Consider the following 21,232-nt stretch of genomic DNA (forward strand, 5'->3'; position numbering starts at 1 on the left):
TCATTTTACTAATACATCCACTTCAGCATGTACATCTACTTCAGGGTCTACATCTACTTTAGCATCTACATCTACTCCAGCACCTACATCCATTTCAGCATCTACATCCGCTTCAGCACCTACATTTACTTCAGCATCCATGTCTACATGTACATCTGCCAGTACTTCAACATCTACATCTACTCCATCAATAATCACCAACAGTGCACCTGCAACATGCTCTGTTGATATCGACTATTCCAGTGCAGCTGGCATTCAACATCTTTTGACACAAATATGTGGCATAGAAGCAGCTAAACATGCACTGGGTGGGAGAAGGATCGAAGAAGAGAAAGTGGAGGTAGTAGATTTGTGCCTTCCAGCTCCAGAAAGGCTGACCCTGTATGCTTCCTGTACTCACCTATTTACACCAGATGCCTGGTTATCTGTTGGTGTGAAAATGAAGCATTCTGATGAAGCAACAAGCTTGGTCTTACCTATCTGCACTACAGCCGATGAGCAATTCTGGCTTTTTCACACCATCTCAAAGCCAACAAGAATTGTGAAATCAGTCAATACCACTAAGATCAGAGGTCACTCGCTTGATCTTAGGCGTGATGGCTCTTGTGCTGTTTTAAATAATGATCAAGTATTGGGAAAGAACATTATCCGCACTGTCCATGGCCCTCTTTACTTTGGGTGTTGTGTAAATTTGGATTCTGGGGAGCCATTTTGTTTACCAAGGGGCATTCGCTCTGTTATTTTAGTTACACTTAGTCAACAAGGATTGTGTACTTCGTAAAAAGGGCTTAATTAAGGACCAAAACAGTTACAGTAATTACTTCCTTGAAGACATAGCTTTTGCTAGAATGTTACGAATAATTTGTCGTTTTTCTACTGAGGCCAACTCAAAACAAAATTCACTGCTAATTTTTTACTTAGATATGCAAACATTTGTAAGCAGTCAGCAGAACTGTCATGAGTAAAAGTCGTCCAAAGTTTCATCATCTGCTTTAGTTGAGCTCTGATGGAAGTCTTAGACTAATAATTCACTGTAAGTAAATTTAAGGTATTTTTTGCAGTCACAAATGTAATTAATTAAAATTAATTAAATTAATTTGCTGAACATTTAACTGACAAATTAACTTTTAAAACCCCCGATCTGGTTCGAAATCAGGCCAGATTGCTGTATTGAAGTTAGGTCAATTTAATTCCATAGAGTTATAACCAAAACCACACTGTGCATTCAGATCATGCAGCATTAGACCAATCAATGGAAATGAAATAATCGATCAATAATTACAATAAACATTACAATAAAATGTTAAATAGTATAATCTAAGTGAAGAGAATGACCCAATATTGATTCTAGAACCTAAGTGATAATAATTAGCCTAAGAGAATACACTCTTGATTGAAATGCCAAGACCAAGAGTATTACGCTCGAACCAGATAGTATTTTTGTTAATGAAAGTCATCTAACCCTTTAAGCATATTTTTGAATGTTAACTCTATAGTTCATTTTCAAGGAATTGCTTTTTCTTTTATTTGCTTCTCTTTAAATGCCTTAAAGGTTATATTGATAATGTTTTATCATGTGTAAATTTTAAGACGTCTAAATATAACATCAGAAATAGTGAAGCTACACTGGGGAAAGGCCTTTTTAGAACTGATGTTTTTAAGTTTTCTTTTTTTAATCGTATTGTAGACCTGTGGAATTGTCTTCCACTACACATTAGAATGATTGAATCTTTCTCATCATTTAAGAACAGTATTAATGAATTTTATCAAAACAAATTTAATGGAAATAAAGATAGATTTTTATAATTTAATTCATGATTATTGTCATGTTAATTATACTATTTGAGCTACTATATTATACGTAAAAACTTTTTTCTTTTAATTGAGGCAGTTTATTTTTATAAGGAATCTTCGAATTCTGTATAAACTGACCTAATTATTGAGCTAACCGCCGCCCGGTTAGCTCAATTGGTTAGAGCGCCGGATTGTGTTGTACGGGAGGTCGAGGGTTCGAGCCCCGGCCGGACCAATACTCATGGTCTTAAAATAAGTGAGGAGAATTAACTACCTTTCTATAATCAAGAATTGGATAGATATTCTAGTCTTCTCGGACAAGGACGAATAAGTCGTAGGCCTCGTCTCCTGCCGGGTTAGGGGTAGGAGACTTTAATTTCCCATGTACGAGATTACTGTGTGGTGGACGTCCTCCCCTGGGTGGGATGGGTTGGTGTTGGCCCTGAAAAGCCCCTATGGGGAGTGGTTAATTAACCTTATGTATGTATGTGTTATTCAGATCTTTTGAATTTTTTATTTTTTTTTTAATAATCGTTAATTTATCTTTAATTTGTATATTATGTTAAGATCTGTATAATTAAAGTTGAGTACATTAAAAATTAAATTAAATTGTTACTGCGGACGTGTCGCGTATAGGATTAAAACAACACAACATTTATCTTTAATGCTTTCCACTGAACTAGTTTTATCTCAGTATATTAAGTGTACTTCACCAGGACCCAACTTATATGGTTTTTATTCTTATGAAACGTACCCATAGTCTAGTCGCTTTGAATTTGGTGATTCGTTCCAAATTATTTCACAACTATAAAATATCGTCGGTTAATTAATACAAATCACCTTTGAGGGAAAATTTCCTCGGTTTCTTCGCATCATTTCTTTTCTGAGTCCGACCTCTATTAAGCGGCCACCCTCCATTGTGCGGCCACTTTCTAAAGTCCCGATTTATTTGTCAGTTAACTGCCGTATTTGATACCTCTTTTCAACGGCCACCTCTATTTAGGGGCCGCGGCCACCTTTCTGCTGTCGCAAGTGTACTATTTACATGGTTTTTTACCTCCATTACCTCCATTACATATTGAGACACCTTACAAGCACGCTTAAAACACTTCAGCAGCATTAAATTTATGCAACCTAATATACATACTCTTGTAAAACTAACAAAACGTTACAGAACATGTTTTCAAATTGTAATGTGTACTCCAAGAAAGTCAGCAGCTGAATAGTCGCTTTCTAACTTCATCAGTCGAATCTCTTTTGACAGCATGTTACTAGCATTTAAAGTGCTCTGTTGTTGTTTAATAATATTGTTTAGTTTCTTTTTGTTTTCAGTTGAAGAAACTGTTATTTTCATGGGCCACACTGGCAAAGCAATCACCATTGAGCCCTGGCAGCAAATAAAAATGTACCATATACCTGGTAATGCAATAATAAGTTTTCTAATTTCTTCACCAACTGCAGACAACAAAGTTGATACCTTCTTTAGTCTTGCTATCATAGTTGGAACTACAAGAAAAATTATTTTACAATTTGGGACAGTGAAAATGGGTTTTATTAAAATAAAAACTAAAGAAGAGAAGAAAAATATACTTACTGTCACGTTATCGACAAGAGAGAAATAATCTTGAGAAGGAATTTGTTATTCATACCAAATCTGTAAAACAAGTGTTCATCATAATGCAATGAAGCATCAGTGAGAACATCAACTCTTTTATCAACAGACATTTCTGTAGTGATTGTAGAGGACTGATGCAGGTATAAGACCAAAATCTTTCAACACCTTCACCATCTGTCAATCCAATATTGGGTGTTTGCCTCGGACTAAACTGGCCCTGGAGTTAACCATAAATCTATCAATAATAAGCAAATGTTGGGTGGCTACTGACAATGACTACTGAGCTAGAATAATTATGTACATGTACAGTGTATTATCATTATTATCATTAATATTATTATGCATTACAGTGGTTGTTTTGACTCTCAAAAATACTCTGGTAGTTTTTAAATACAAAGACGAAGTATGGTCAAAGTTAGAGAGAATTTCTTAACCATGCAATTCACAAATTACCATCAAGGAAACCATATCACCCACTTCCCGAACCATCTTAATTTGGAGTTACCTGACAAGAGGCTTTGTGTCCGTAACAATGAAATATTGGTATGGCAAGGCTTACACAAGATAACAACTCCTCTTGGGCACTATTCTAAAAAGACAGAAATAGCACAAAAAAAGGCTGGGGCATATTTGTCATGCATTCAGACTGGCATGAACAAGAAGTGGACAGGGGTGAGCCGGTGTAACATTGCTAAAAAAAAACAAAAACAAAAACATCTCCACATGGTACTGACCTTCAAGTGACTTGACAATATGCATGCAATGTCATACATAAGAACAATTACCTTCAGGGAATCTGTTGTGATATTTTCCCCCAACTTCTTAAGCTCATAAACAGAGTATGATATCCTACGAAAAGAGAAAAAATTGAGTGCCATATAGTAAATTTAAAAACCACTTTAAGTGTGATACACCTGGAGGAATTAATAGTTTTGTGTTATGTAAGCTTATTTAAGTAAAAAAAATTGATAAAAAGCCAAAAGTTACATAATGCTGCAACAGTGTTGAACGTCGCCACAATACACTTCAAATCAGTAATAACATATACATATTTGTTTTGGCAGGGAAAGGCAAAAATTGAGAATTCCACCCAGATGAAGTTCTACCGATACTGCTTTTTCCAGGTATTCCCTTTCAGAATTTACTCATCAGATGGCATGAAAGAAGCATTATACGAAAAAGAATAGGAAATTAATTACTGTCTGCCATGTATACAAGCACATCTGTGGTGTTCGGATGGCACGAGAAACGGAGATATGTTCTTGGATTTCAACACAGAACTTTTTAATAATTTCTAACATGTGTCGTCGCCATTACCGGAAGTGATTATACATCGAATCATGAACGGAAGCGAGGCTGAATTAATGTAAACGTAAATCGAATACAGCACATCTCCCCCTTTAAGATAATGAAATAGAAACTTACTTAGACATACTTGTTTCTTATCTAGCGTGAAATTCAAAATTAAAACAACGTCAATCAAATGTCCTCAAGTAATCGTCATTTTTTTAAGAAACACATCCTGGGTAGCTATTGTCATTTGTCTCTGCACTAAGTCTCACACACACTAGAATACGCGTTCATAGTTATGACTTTCTGTCTGAGAAACCAGAGAAAATCTGGCCAGAAAGTATAACTTCACTTGTGGCACATAATCCTTCAATCTAGATGAGGGCTTAGATTGACGGCCAGATCTGGTGTACACTTTTGATGTGCCAGTTCCTTCTGCAGTGTTAGCTGTTTGGGGTGAAGGAAGTTTAGGTGATGGAGGTACTGGCACCGGTGTGGGTTTGGCTGGAGATGTAGCTGCAGCTGGGGGTGGGGGTGGTATCTTGTTGATCTGTACTCTATTCCTTCTATATGACCCAGTGTCCGTATGGATCACATAAGAACGAGGTGTGCACTTCTCCACTACTATTCCAGACTGTCCTCTGTCTTGTACCATCACTTCATCTCCCTTCTCTAAGGGAACAAGAGGCCTCGCTGAATGCCTTCTGTCGAAGTGCAGCTTCTGTTTGGTTTTGTGATTGTCTTCAAACTGACGTAGGGCATGATTCTGCACAAGGTTTGGGGACAGCTGAGACGGGGCCACCGGCACTTTGGTTTTGAGCCTCCTTGACATCATTAGCTCAGCTGGAGAATAACCATTAGCCAATGGTGTCGCTCTATACTGTAGCAAAGTAAGATAAGGATCTTGAGAGCCAGCTAGGAGACGTTTAGCTGTTTGCACTGCTCTCTCTGCTTCACCGTTGCCTGAAGCATGACCTGGGCTGCTAGTGACATGTCGAAACCCGTAATCTAAAGTGAACATCTTAAATTCCCTTGATGTATAGTAGCTGGCATTGTCAGATTTTACTTGATCTGGAATTCCGAATCTGGAAAATGCACGTTTCATCCTGTCTATGACCTCTGCTGAGGCAGTTGAACTCAGACTAGCTACCTCTATCCATCTGGAGTAGTAATCAATCATTACTAAATACAGTCTTTTATTGAGTTCATAGACATCAGTGGCTATGTATTGCCATGGTCGTTGTGGGAGCATGGTAGGAACTAGAGGTTCTGGAGGATTTTTCCTGTTAGACTGACACTTGCGACAGTTTTCAATTAACTCCTCTATATTCTTCATCATGCTTGGCCACCACACTGTGTTTCTGGCCAATGCCTTGCACTTGACAATCCCTTGGTGACCGTCGTGGATCTTATCCAGGACTTCCAATTTCATAGACGATGGTATAACGACTCGAGGTCCCATCATCAACAGCCCTTTAACCACTGTCAGCTCTGCTCTATGAGCAAAATAAGGGCTGACTAAACCCTTGACATTATGTTTTTCAGGCCAACCTTCAGCTACATAGTTCATAATTTGCCTGCATGCTTCATCCTCCTGTTGATGGATCATAATATCATCTAATTTGCTATCACTGATAGGTATTCCAGCTATGACTTGATGAGCATATAAGTTCACTTCCTCATGAAATGAATCACCTGATTTGGCTGGTGTTGGAGAACGAGATAGCGTGTCGGCAGTGTACAACAGTTTTCCTGGCACATGAACAGGTGTGAACGAGTATCTCATGAGCCTCATTCTCATTCGTTGAATACGTACGGGTAGTTGATCCAACTCCTTCGTGGATAGCAGTGGTACAAGAGGCTTATGATCAGTCTCAAGTATAATATCCTTTCCCAGAATGTAATCTGTGAATCGTTCACATGCGAAGGTACTGGCTAAGGCCTCCTTCTCAATCTGGGCGTACCTTTTCTCTACATCCAGAAGGCTTTTGGACGCATACGCCACTGGCGCCCACCTGTCACCGTGCTTTTGCAAAAGCACTCCGCCAAGTCCGTATGAAGACGCATCTGCTGACACCTTGGTCTCCAGTGAAGGATCATATATTTGCAACACTGGGCTGCTCGTCAAGCATTGTTTAATCTCTTTAAAAGCCTGTTCCTGTGCTGGACCCCAGCACCATGCACTGTGAGAGCTCAAGAGTTCACGTAGAGGTTGTGTCATAGTAGCAAGGTTGGGTACAAACTTCATGAGCTGGTTCACTGTACCCATCAGACCTCTTACCTCACTCACATTCTCTGGAGCACGCATTTTCAATATAGCCTCAACCTTCTCTGGAGAGCTTTCCACACCATTAACTCCGATCCGATGACCTAGAAAGTCAATCTGGCTTTTGCTGAATTGGCACTTATCCTTATTCAAGGTGACACCTGCTGCTTTCAGCCGTGTTAATGTCTGTACGAGTCTCTCGTCATGTTCCTCCTGATTCTTTCCGAACACGACAATGTCATCCATGAGACATACCACACCTTGTTGACCACCTAGTATTCGGTAGATCTCACTCTGAAACTTCTCAGGGCCAGATTTGATACCGAAGGGAATTCGCTTGTATCGAAATCGACCAAATGGTGAGATGAACGTGGTCAGTTTCCTTGAATCTTCATCCAAGCAGATTTGGTGGAAGCCCGCATTGGCATCCAGTTTAGAGAAAACCTTAGCACCTCCCATCAGAGCAATTGTATAATCCACTGTGGGGAGCATGATTCTTTCTCTCTTCACTACTTCGTTAAGCTTCGTGAGATCCACACAGATCCTCACTTTGCCATTTCCTTTAGGCACCACGACCATAGGAGAACACCATTCCGATGGTTCTGTGCACCGTTCTATAACATCTAGCTCGATAAGCTTGTCAAGTTCAGCTTTGGCTAGAGGACGTAGTGGAATAGATATCCTCCTGGGAGTCATCACACTGTATGGCTCTGCGTTTTGCTCGATCTTAATCTTATATTCTCCTTCTAGCTTTCCTAAGCCTTTGAACATTGATCCGAACTCCGCTGACTGGATAGGATCTGACGTAACTTTTCCAATGAACTTAACGACACCTAGATCTGCACAAGCGTCTCTACGTAGCAATAGAGAGCCTTTGGGGAACACATATACATCCTCTGTGATTGTCTGATCACCTTTCTTTAGTTCTGCAGTAAAGAATCCAAGAGTTGAAAGGTTGCTTTGATCTGGGCCACTAAGAGGCCTGTCAGGCTTCTGCAAAATGAAGTGTGAAAACTGTGTATCATACACAGCTTTGGGAATGACTGTCACATCTGCTCCAGTATCAACAGCAAATTTCAGGCTCTGACCTGACACCTGGACTTCCGTAAACCATGCACTCCTGCGTTTCCTGTTGTTGATACTCTCAATAGAGTAACTTTCATCACTGATGCTTCCTAAGAAGTAGTACTCATCTGAGTCAGACTGCACTTCTGCTACCTCTTGTACAGACCCTTTTCCTTTGCTACTCCTGCAGACCTTGCCCCAATGTCCTGGGCGTTTGCACTTGTTACATTTACTGTCTTTTGCAGGGCATCTTTCTCTGGGGTGCACCTCCTTTCCACACCACCGGCATGACCGGCTATTCGATGCCTGGGAGCAATTTGATGCACTTCTTTGCTGCCCGTTACTACGTGGTCCCTTGTCACAAGGGCCTCCTTTCCGCCTATGTTGAACTGCCTGCACTTTAGAAGTCTCTCCTTTTATATCCTGAGCCCACCTTCCAGAACATTCTTCTGCTCTACACTCATTTATCGCTTTTTCTAAAGTCAGTTCACCATCTCTCAACAGCCGTGCTCTGACCTTATCACTATTTATACCCAATACGATCTTATCTCTGACAAAATCGTCCTTTTGTTCACCGTAGGCACACGTAGACACGAGAGTGTTAATTTGTGATAAGAAATTATCGAAACTCTCACCTTCTGATTGCGTATACCTGTGAAACTTGTAACGTTCATAAGTAACGTTTGTTTTCGGCGTGCAGAACCTCTGGAATTTCTCCAGAATTAATTCCGGATCCAGTTTGTCCTCTGCTGGTACATGTTCCTCCCCTTCGGGGTCACCTACAGCTGGAGCCCATGTGAAGCCATTGTAGATTTTCAGCGCCTCCTCACCTGCAAGATTTAGCAGTATAGCACTTCTCCTTTCCTTACTGGCAGTAGATAATTCAATGGCGTTCACATATAATTCGTACTGCTGCTTGAACAACTTGAAATTCTCACTTGCATTTCCCGATAGACAAAGAGCTTTCGGTGGTGGAAGATTCGTAGCCATATTTCCGCGTAATTCCTGATCACTGATCGCTAAATATCCGTTCTGGACACAGTTTATATCTTCTTGTTCACTCCTGACACCATGTGGTGTTCGGATGGCACGAGAAACGGAGATATGTTCTTGGATTTCAACACAGAACTTTTTAATAATTTCTAACATGTGTCGTCGCCATTACCGGAAGTGATTATAAATCGAATCATGAACGGAAGCGAGGCTGAATTAATGTAAACGTAAATCGAATACAGCACACATCGTAATTTCAGCAGATTACCTTAAATCTTCAATTATAACATTTGCATAAGTTCTTTTACATCCAAACCTATGAAATAAATTGTAGAAATATGAGCCTGTTCCACACGGTTTTATTGTTATATATATGTAGTATATATTTCACATTCTAAATAATTTTCAAACTCTGGAAAAATTCTATTTTTGGTGAATAATCCTAGTATGAAAAAATCAACAAGCATAAATTCATATTCATTTCACATGGATTTTGGGACCCAAATGCTAAAAGTTTGGGAAAATATCAGCACTTTTTAAATGCAGCAAAACCTTACAAAAATATGAATTCACCTCTCACCAGCTTTCACCATGTTTAATGTTTAACAAGCTCTTTGGGAATTCATGCCTGCAGACTCTACCAAATACACCTTTCTCATCAAAAAGTCGATTCTTCCCTTTACTTCTAAGGGCAGGGAGGACTTCACCTGCATGGAATCTATTACAATCCTTGGATATAACACATAAATTATGTATCAATGTTATTATACCCAATATCTGTTTTAATAACATGTGCAGATCACTACCACATACATTTGACACAATTGACATAATGATGATGATGGATACCTATAAATGGGAGTTCTTTCCAAAGATCAAAATCTAAAATAATAACAGTTATCATTATTAACAATAATTTATGCTTTGAGCCACTTTAAAACTGATACTATTAAGGCATTGATCTCAACTGAAAGTTTTTAGATACTATTTCATTAACCCATTAATGGCCGCAGCTTTTGTGGAAAACTGTGTTTTGAAGCTAGTCGAAAAGATTTCGGGTCACTGTTGTGGTTTTAAAAGCTCAAACTTACCAAAAACCGCTTGACAGCTCGTGCACTCGACGGCCTTTCGATCCAAATGCAAAATGGCGGCCTCTCTTTCTCCTGCCCTTTTTTTCCCCTCTCCTTGCCTAAAGTTTCTCTTCACTTGCTGGAAATTGAGTAGGCTTAATTTTGGTGTAGAAATTTTTCAGAACCTACTCATTATTTTCAAAGCACATGCTCGGAAAGGTAGGTGGGTAGTGAAACACGATTTTCGTGCAGATTTTCAGGTCAAAGTGACACGGTTTTTTGGCTATTTCTCCAATCTCCTCCAATCAATTGCGCTCATTCTGGTATCGTCTGTAAGATATTTTCAACCTATTCAAGTAGGTGCTCGAATTCGTGCTCCAGGGCTAAAAGTGATGACGTCACAGGGCGTAGAAAGGGTGTGGGTCCCCATGGGCGCATACGGGCGCACTGGACGTCAATGGGTTAAAGCAGTAATCTTTCTAAGTATGTATAGCTTGGTCGAAATGAGGCCTTGTGCAAACTCTCAACTAGAGGCACTCTCCTCTCTGTACTCTAGCGGATGTTTTTCACTTTGAATTATTTTATTTAACTGTAGAAGCCTTTCCAATCAATCCTGACTAGTAGGATTATGTCAAAGAATTCCCATACCAACTCCCTGATACATGAAGATCACTCTAGAGGACAAATTCCAAAATATACCTGATCCAAAGATTTTTGTCCACAGTGTGGGTAATTGTCAACAAAATAATCTACATCATCCTGGTCACTAAACAGTAGATCCCCATGTCTTGATCAAATTGTATTTCCACCTTTTGCTTGCTTTCTTGCCAGACCGAAGCAGGCATCAATACTTTCAATGAGCACACCATTTTTCTGGGGTAAGATGTGAAAAGGTAATAATTAGATTTTTTTAATCACACTGTCTGAATATCTTTTGAATAAAATTGTCCTTTACTGGATGTGCTTCAGGGTTACAACAACTCCTCACACTCACTTATATGGCCCAGTGTGCCACATGGCACATGGGGTTTCAGCATTAAAGGGTTCGCCACTGCTGGCAATCCTGTGCCCTTTGTAGAGCTCAGCCCGGGAAACACCAAGAAATGGTAATTACCTTTTCCTAACTGCAGGGTTAATAGTAAAGTCAATTTTATAATGAGCTGAAACACAAAATGTTACTATCAAATCATCTCAAAACACTCAATAATGACAACTGCCTCCACTAAATTTCAATGAGATTGCATAAAGTGAGTTAACATCAGCCCTGTTATCATGACAGTCACTATACAATGTTTTTACAGTGAAATGGAACTTGTATTAACTGTTGCCTAATGAGAAACAGCATAAAGGAGGCTGGCAGACAACTAATAATAACAAAATAATAACTTACTTTGGGACACAGGGGGCAGTGAGAACCATTGTAGAGTTCTGGCACAAAGGAGTCCAACTACCTTAGCTTGTCGTTGAAATATCTAAATCACATGTCACAAGATAACATTAATTTTGGTTGCTACAATGTATAATATAAATTCTAACTTGTTTTAAAAGAAATATACCTAATATACTGCTACCATTAAATTAATAACTGCATGAGAAAATCGAATTAGTACTCCACATGAAAACTGACAAAACTGACCAAAACGAGAACTAGCCAAGCAAATCATATATTTATACTGATGCTTATTGGTTTCTTTAACATGAAGTAAGTAGGAGCTTCACTACCTCCTACAGTACCCAGGATAATATGCTAGTACCTCACACTGGGTACTGATTTTCAGATATACCCAGTTATACACCTAAGTGATGAGTTACACAATGTGGATTAAGGTTTCTTGTCTATAGAAAGGAAACAAAGCAATGGCAGAGTACAGGCTCAAACCAACTGTCTTTGACTCAAGAGCCCACTACTAGCTTTCTAACCGCTAGGACACTGTGCCTTTGCATTTCATCATCAATTCCTTTCCCTTCCATAAAGGGCATGGCCAAGTTAGTCACCCACTGATTTAATTAAATATCAGTTTAAAAAAGCATTCCACTAACCTGTACTCTTCAAAGCTACCAGAGTTTAATATGGCATACAATGAACAAATCTGCAAAACAATAAATTATTTTCATTGAGCATGTAGCCATTATCGACATAGCCAGGCTGCAGCTGGTAAACCTTGTCTGCTTACTAGGTCACCTTTCTAGGCAAGCTAGAACTGACCTACCAAGCTCATCAACATGACTTAATGTCCTCGGCTTTTGCAGGATTTTAAATAGTTTAAATGGGAAAACTAACAGTCCAGAAGATTTCTAAAATGGACAGTGTAACTGGAAATTAAAATATTAGGATACATACATTTAAATTCAACACTCACTAAGATTTGAAGGCCAGCACTCCAAACATTTCGATGCACTGAACCACTGCCCCTTCCCCAGAATGTAACTGAGCAATTCTCAATACTATGTTAAAAAAACAATGCGTTTATACTAGAAAATCTATAAGTATATTAAAAGACGCTGATCTCATAAAGAAAACCGCTGTAATAATAAAACTACTCACAAAATTAGGCTGCAAAGGTGGTGTCATTTCCAAAATCAATTCTGAAAACTCCTTTATAGACACCTGACTGTGCAGGAATAACTTTTACGCAAGGTCCACGAATTTAAAATGGAGGCCCACAGACGGTCTCTCAGGTGAACCTGGCCAGAACTGACTACGCACCAAAGTAACTGCATGGCTTTCACAGTCACAGACGGCGACTTCCTTCAGGTGCTGGTTACCCATATGTAGAAACAAAATAGCAAAGGATGTACATGTATACACAAACACATTGAAGTTAAAATTGTAAATTATTGAAGATAGTACAGAACCAACACTGTGCAAAAATATTTGTCTTCAAATCCTCTGACAATTGCAAACGTTTTGAAACCTTGCTTCACTTTGCTTTCGAAAGCCAACATTATGCAAGCTTTGGCTTTGTGTCCAACTTACCGAAGGCATCTACTAGTTTGAACCATTTGAGGATTCTTGAAGAACAAGAATGGCCGGATTCAATTACACCATGATTAGGAAACAATAGAATGAATCTGTTATCCTTTAAAGAAATTGAAACAGGACAGTCATTAGATAGATTTGTCCTTGTTTTCTAAATACATGTAATACTGCGTACGTGTCATCAATGCAAAACTTTGCTAATAGAGATTACAAAACAGTGCGTTAATCCATCAGCTTTTGAAGTTTGACTGCTGTATTTCCATATACTAATTGTACATACAATTGTAATATATGCAAGCAGTGGTTGATAAATACCTTCCATTGCTCCAAAACGTGGAATTGATTTCTTTCCGCGTGCAGATCGTGGGCACACTTTAATATAGGTAATCGCATGGGGCCGAGTAAAATAAGGATTAACATCACTTGTGTTACACAAGTGATATCAATCCTTATTTGTGTTACACAAGTGATATCAATCCTGAATTTTACGAGGAACCGTGCGATTACTTGTTTATAATAAAAGGGGCAAAATGTGTACTTACTGATCTCGCGCAAAACGGGACGCCATTGTTGCAAAACTAAAAGTAATTTCTTTACTTTGTCAGCCGTTGCTAATCGATTTTCAGCCAATCATTTTCAAGTAATTTTTCCCGGGTCAATTACAAAAATTAAGAAAAAATACCCTCTGTCTTGACCAATCACAATTCAGTAATTTTGCCCCTGATATGATAAAACAAAAAAATTGCCTCAGGCCACAGTACCGACATCGCACAGTCGCCTCTCTTTTTTTACATACGGCACAAATGTATTTCTCTGGGAGAGGAGAGTTTCTTCCCCCACTGCCGTTCTGAAAAGCTTATCCCGTATTTTCTCCCAGTTGGCTACGGAGCTGTAATTTCTTCGATGAGCTTCAGAATATTGAGCCTCATCAGGTGAAAATACGGGAATGTCGGGGTCATCGACAGCTTCAAGAAGAGAGGAGTTTCCTTGGATCGGCTGAGAACCGGTTGTGTTTGAGCTGACCCTCAACGGAGTATGAATAACAGTCTTCCCAGTTCTTCCGAGGACAATCGTTTTCACAGAAACAGGTTTGACCTTCTTCATAACTCACGAAATTAAACAACGGGGTGAACTTTAAAATGACCGTCAAAGCAAATGGCGATACTGTGCAGCGGTTTATCACATCAGACGGCCCAGACGATCATTTTACTTGGGTACTACCCACATTCTCAATTGAGAAATACCGGGTGTTACCCTATGAGAAAATGTGACACGGGTGTTTCTGACTATAAGCATTACCCGCTATTTTTTAATCCTCAATTAAGCCCAGCAAAACATCACGGAATATTTTTGCTAATACTTATTTGACAATATTATAGACAGATGTCACACATTCAATATCTGAAGAAATGGAATCAAGGCCAGAATCCGCTATCCCTTCCCAAAGTACAGTTGTGAATAGGGTTAATTAAACTTGTTTTTACAACTTTTACAAAACCAGTTTCTTGCTTTAGGTTTGGTACTCACAGAGGAACATAAAAAGGGATACCACAACAAACAGCGATCACAAGCAATTGACTCCTGGTTGTCCTTTATCGCCTTGCTACACGCCCTGCAGTGCCAAGGGGTTTCCTCTTTCTTCTCCAGTATCTCTAGAAGCTGGAACCGCGCGTCTTCGCTAAAGAACTTTTCAACTCGGAAAATTTCAATGTTGTCCCTGTCACGTACAGTGTCCGGTATTAAGTGAATGTTCGTCTGAATGTCGTCATTGTCCAAAACTCTCTTGCCATTCAATGCTTAAGCAACCACTATCCTTTTCTTAGTGATACATTCCAGTATCATCCGTTCGTTGCCATATGATTTTAGTTTTTTGTAAGTAACAATATTAGTCCGTCCGTTTTCCTCTTCTTAGTTTTAGGGATGCCAACGACTGTCAGTTCTGCTCCTTTTGGGCGTCCAAGTTTCATCATTTTTGGTGGCATTTGAATGTCATGAAATCCAGATGTTGGCGTACATTCCGAGGCTTCCTTTGTTTTCCCATTTCTTCCATTCAAATTTTGGCATGTTTGTCCGATGGCGTCGTCACTTTCTTTATTGCATTCTCCAGCTTTGGTTTTGTGTCATGTCTTTCTCAGTTCCTTGTTGTCTTCATCCACTTCTCGTTCCTCTTCAATTCCTTTTACTCCGTGTACCTGGCTTTCTTTATCGTTCTTGCCTCTTTTCTTTCATTCCTTTAGTATTTTTGCACACTTTGTTGCTTCATTTTTCCATTTTGTTATTGTTTTGGCTGTTATCTGTGTTCCACTTTTCTTGTCTTCCCCCACTGATCTGTCTTCAGTTTTTCTTCAACTCCTCCACTCTCGTTCTTCATCTTCTTTCCCGCACTGTTTCCGTGGGTTTGACCTTCTTTGTCATTCACTGACTATCCCCTGTGCCCGTTTCTTGCTTTCCGATTCTTCATGTGTCTCCCCTTTTTTTTATTGTACTTTGGTTTCAGTTTTTTCCTTCTTTTCCACACTTTGTCCATTTGTTTCTCCTACTTTTACTCCTACTACGGAGTATTTACAATTTCGTATCCGGAAGCTCGTGGAAAACATTGCCATTTGCAGCAGAAAACACAGGTATTTCGGTGGTAATCGTACTCTTTAGCCATGTAAACAAGAACAGCATCACCAAGGTTGTTATAGCTCGAATATACTAAGTAGAACGACTTAATATTCGGGAAAGATTTCACTGCCGGACACGGAGTATTTACGATTTCGTGTCCGGAAGCTCGTGGAAAACACTACAATTCACGGAAGTTTCAAAACACTGATATTTCGATGGTAATCGTACTCTTTAGCCATGTAAACAACAATAACATCGCCTAGGATGGTAGAGCTCGAATATATTGAGTGGAATTACTTAATATTCGGGAAAATATTCGACTGCCGGACACGGAGTATTTTCAATTTCCTGTCCGGAAGCCCGCGGCGAGCTTCAACTGAAAGTTATGAATACCGGCATACCGTTTGCCGAGCTCACAAAACCTCACACTATGGTGGAAATAGTGAAGTTTTCAGCCCTGTAGAGAAGGATTTGTTATTATTAACTGAAGATTTAAAAAAATTGACTGCCGGACACGGAGTATTTTGAAAAAAACTGTCCGGCTGCCGGACATATAGACACAGCGTTCCTTCAAAGTCTGAAAAATCCATAACAATCTTCCTTTACTTCCCTGTAGCCGTGAAGAACTAATATCTAAAGAGATAAAAAAAAATATTTTCAAATTGTCAGGCAAGCTATTAAATTGCGTTCTAGAACGCACAGTGACAAAGTTGTTCCTTTCTCTAAAGCTTTCTGCCATCTTTGATTTCCGCTGTCCATATCGCCTTTTGACCACTGGCTCAGTTATGACTTAGCAAAAATGGCGGACGAACCAAAAAAAACTGCGAACGTACCAGAAAACATAAAATTGTTCGCGTTTGATCTGGCAGGTACAACTGTAGACGACTCGATTGAGGTTGTACTACTTGTGGCTATCGCTATGAAAGAAGCTTTTCACAAAAATGGCCACAGCATCGACGTGAGTCTAGTTAATAAATACTATGGAATGGAGAAGAGAGACGCACAGTATCTTAAACGAGGTACACGAGTGAAACGAGTCAACCAACACGACATCTAACGTCAGTGTCGACCTCTTATTCAAGGATTTCAAATTTGTTCTGAATCAGAATTTATCATCGATTAAAAACGAAATCCCAGGAACAACTGAAGTTTTTCAGAAGTTGAAATCCACAGGAGCGAAGATTGCTGTTGGGAGCGGCTTCCCGCACAGTGTCGTTGAAGCCATCACAGATACCTTGAACTGGTCCAGCCTGGTCGATTTTGTCTGTAGCGCAGAGAAATTGGGTCATGGAAGGCCTCATCCAGCAATGATCCACTCGGCTATAAAATATTTTGGGATAATGGATCTACGATCAGTGGCCAAAGTTGGAGACACTAAGGTCGACGTTGAAGAAGGGAAGAACGCTGGTTGTTGGACGATCGCAGTGTTAACTGGGACACAGAGCAGGGAGTTTATTGCAAGGAGTAAACCGGATTTTATCATCAATTGCATTGCTGATTTACCTGATCTATTGTCAGGGACATTCCATTTATGATTTCGAACAACTTTGTCAGTGAGCAATTTGAAACACCGTGTATTTGAAATTCGGACTAAAAACGAAACGATGCCTCTCGTATTGTATTATGTCGCAGTTTGTTACAGTGATCATCCAAATGAACCAAAGTTTCGCTTAGTTAGGAATGCTGTTTCTCATGCAGGGCTTGTTTAAGCTGATTTCTATCATTTTACAACGACAACACATACAAACGTAACAGACAGGGAAGTTAAGCCATTCACTTATAATTCTGTAGAGATACGACCCTTAATTCACTCTCGTGCGATTTTAAGTAAGCATCCGATTAGTCAAGCATTAATCGCTGAGAGTTTGTTTAACCCTAACCCTTGCACTAAAATATTGGAGGCCATTGATGTTTGATGGAAAGCTGCCACTAACATCCAGCCTTTTAAGACAGAGAATTCTCACCATGTTTTCAAGTACGTGTGTAGGCTAAAAAAAAAACATTGCACGTTCACGGCTTGCGCAAATATGTATTTGGGGTACGGACTTTTCTTTTGATACTTCAATGTACCTTCCTCTAGACATTAAATAGCGCTATACCGTCGGGAGATAAATTAGTTGAGCTCGGCTAAGCTAAACAGCAGGCACCATGGATCTGAGCTAAGATATAGTGCATCTATGTCATAGCTACTTAGTTACTGAGTTCAAAATGGCTATCCAGCAGATTTATCGCACATATCAAATAACTTAATAAGCAAGCCGAATGTGTCGCTAAGCAACACTAATCCAACAGAAGTTTACGAAGTAATGAGGAAACTTGCTCCAAACAAGGCTTCTGGATGTGATGGGATCCCTCCACTAGCAGTTAAAGAATCGATGGATGTTTTATGCTTCCCTCTTAGTACACTGATTAATCATGTTCTAACTTCAACTAAGATACCACAACAGTGGAAACTTGGCGAGGTCACTCCAATTCTCAAAAAAGACTGCAGCCTATTAAAAACTAACTATCGGCCGATAACGATTCTGCCAGCTTTATCGAAGGTTTTCGAAAAAATTGTTCATTGCCGAATAAGCCCGTATTTTGAAGAAATTTATCACAAATATGTGTTTGCTTATAGGAAATATCACGGCTGCGACTCAGCACTTCTTAGTCTAACCAAACAATGGAAAAAAGAAATTGATAACAACAAATTGATCGGTCTGGTCTCTATGGACTTGTCCAAGGCCTTTGACACCTTACCTCATGAACTGATTGTTTTGAAATTAAAAGAATATGGAGCAGATGAAGCAACAACCACCTTGATAAAAGATTATTTATCAAATCGATTCCAAAGAGTGAGACTAGGGAATACACTTTCCAACTGGCAACCTATTTGCAATGGTGTACCACAGGGATCCATCCTCGGCCCTTTACTATTTAACATCTTCATGAACGATCTTTCATATGTCATCGAGAAGTGCACTCTGTCCACTTACGCTGATGACACTCAAATCTTTTACGCCGACAATCAACTCTCCAAGATTGAAGAAACAATCAACAACGATCTTATTAGTGCTGATATATGGTTCGCGCGTAATGGTATGAAGAGGAACAGTTCAAAATACCAGGCAATGGTGTTGGGAAAACACAAAGGAACTGATGAACCAGTGTTTAAGTGTGAGGAGTCACCACTTCCCATATCCAACACAATGGAACTTCTTGGCGTGACAATCGATGATAAATTGAATTTTGAAAAGTACATTGCTAAAATATGTAGAAAAGTCAGTCAACAGGTGGCTGTGTTAAAAAGGATGCAGAAAATGTTGTCTTTTGAGACTAGAAGGGATCTTTACAAAGCCTTCATTTTACCACACTTTAATTACTGCTCCGAAACGTGGCACTTCTGTAATAAGAAGTCAGCTGACAAGTTAGAGTTGGTGAACAAACGTGCGCTCCGTTTTGTTTTTAGAGATAAGTCCTCCCCTTATGAGGAACTTTGTAAGCGTATCGGTCTCTCAAGTCTTCGTGAACAGCGATTAGCGAAAATTTTGTCCACTGTCTTTAAGATATTAACTTGTGATGCAGGACCAAAAAGCTTACGTGATCTTATAACAGTTAGGTGCTCCACTTATAATCTTAGGGGCACCACAATACTGGACCTCCCAAAAGTAAAATCAACAACCTTCGGGTTAATATCATGGAGATATGCTGCATCGAAACTATGGAACGCTTTACCTGACGAGTCTCGAAAGATACAGACACTTACTAGTTTTAAAAATTACTTAAAAACATTAGATCTCACGGGACTCTAGCGCGGTGAGGATTTATCTTTAATTATATTTCAACTCGGTGACTACATTATTAAATTCTTATATTTTAATATTAGCCTGTTTTTAATGATTACATTTTACATTTTATATATTCTAGTTCTTAATTCTTAATTTATTTAAATTTATATACCTTCACAAGGCTTTATAGTTTCCTTTTTTCTTTTTATTTCGTGGCGTACCTGTAAACTAGCTTTTAGCTAAACGTTCTGACCACGTTAAATAAATTGATTGATTGATTCATTGTTTATTTAGGTGCCACTCCTGGAGAAAATTGCACTGCTACTTCAAACCACTAAATGGATAAATAGTAAAAGGGTTGAGGGTGTACATATCCCATTGACCTTTGTTACTCGGCACACTTGCAATACTTAATTCGATAAAGTTAATACAAAGAAACCTACATGAATCGCTAATGATGAACACGTGAAAAAAGAAGGTCCAATATAACAAGCTGGTAGAACTTAGACAAAAAGAACACGAAACATCGATTGGATCTTTTATGGCGTACACACTCTACCCCTGCAAGAATATTTTGCTAGGGATACCAACTGCTTGAAGGTTATTCTCCACAGTAGAGCCTACTCTACGATAATTCAAATACAAACGCTTCATCTGATAACCAAAACATCTGAAAATTGGAAACCCTCTATGTGAGCTGAATCCTGTACAAAATGTACAAATCCTGAGACGGCAGAATATCTCACAAAAATAGGTCCAACGAAAACAATTAAAAGATACCAACTTAGGTTTTCCAAAAAAAAAAAAAAATTTAAATAGTTCCATAAATTTAAGCAAACGGAGAGGAAAGTCCAAATCTTGCTGTTTAAATCGATCAGCTGTTTGGGTAAACAGGGTCTTAGATCTTTCCATCAATAACCCAATGGAGGTAGGAAAACTGATGAGACCACTCTTCAGTAGAGCTAAGAGCACTTTATTTCATTCGACCACATTTTCTCGTTACTTATCGCGAACGTGAGGATCTTGTAATGATCTAGGTTTCTAGATTTTGGGTCTCCAAACTACTTTCCAATGATCAGTGAAAGGAGTGAAAATTTTTAGTTCTGCCATGCAGAAAAAGAAAAGAGAAGAGACTGATATTTTATTTTATTTTATTTAGATTCGCCAACCGGCAGGGACATCGCAACAGCTTGCACCGATCACTGCGGGCCCAATAAACCCACCCATCCCACCCCAGGGGAGGACATCCATCACACAGTAATCTCGTGTGTGGGAAATTAACGTCTCCTACCCCAACCCTGCAGGAGACGGGACCTCCATTTATTTGTCCCTATCCGAGAAGACTAGAATACCTAACCATTTGTAGATGTTATAGAAAGGCAGCAAACTCTTGTCAATTATTTTAAGACCCTAAGTGTTGGTCCGGCCGGGGCTCGAATCCTCGACCTCCCGTACAATAGTCCAGCACTCTATCCATTGAGCTAACCGGGAGGCGGTTCGCTCAATGACCACGTTAGAACAAGAATGAGTGGGGATGAAGAGGACTGAGATGGATTACGGAAAAAGAAGATTAAAGAAATTTCAAGGCTCCCCGATCGTGACATATTTAATTTAGCTGCTTTTAAGTGCTGCTAAAGGATTTTTATACAATGTCAGACATACCAGTCACTTAAGGCTTCCTGTTCTCATTCTCGACACATTTTATGGTAATTTTTCCTCTGGTAGATACTTCTGATGTATTGACGAATCTTTCAATAACGATAAGCTGTGGAACTGGCACTT

At 39.3% G+C, this 21,232-nt stretch overlaps 1 pseudogene; it reads right to left on the minus strand.

The window, feature by feature from the left end:
- Positions 1-12,863, minus strand: LOC111334692 (uncharacterized; annotated as a pseudogene).
- Positions 12,864-21,232: the final 8,369 nt, after the last annotated feature.

The sequence above is a fragment of the Stylophora pistillata genome, chromosome 8, assembly GCF_964205215.1.
Source record: "Stylophora pistillata chromosome 8, jaStyPist1.2, whole genome shotgun sequence".
Lineage (NCBI taxonomy): Eukaryota > Metazoa > Cnidaria > Anthozoa > Scleractinia > Pocilloporidae > Stylophora > Stylophora pistillata.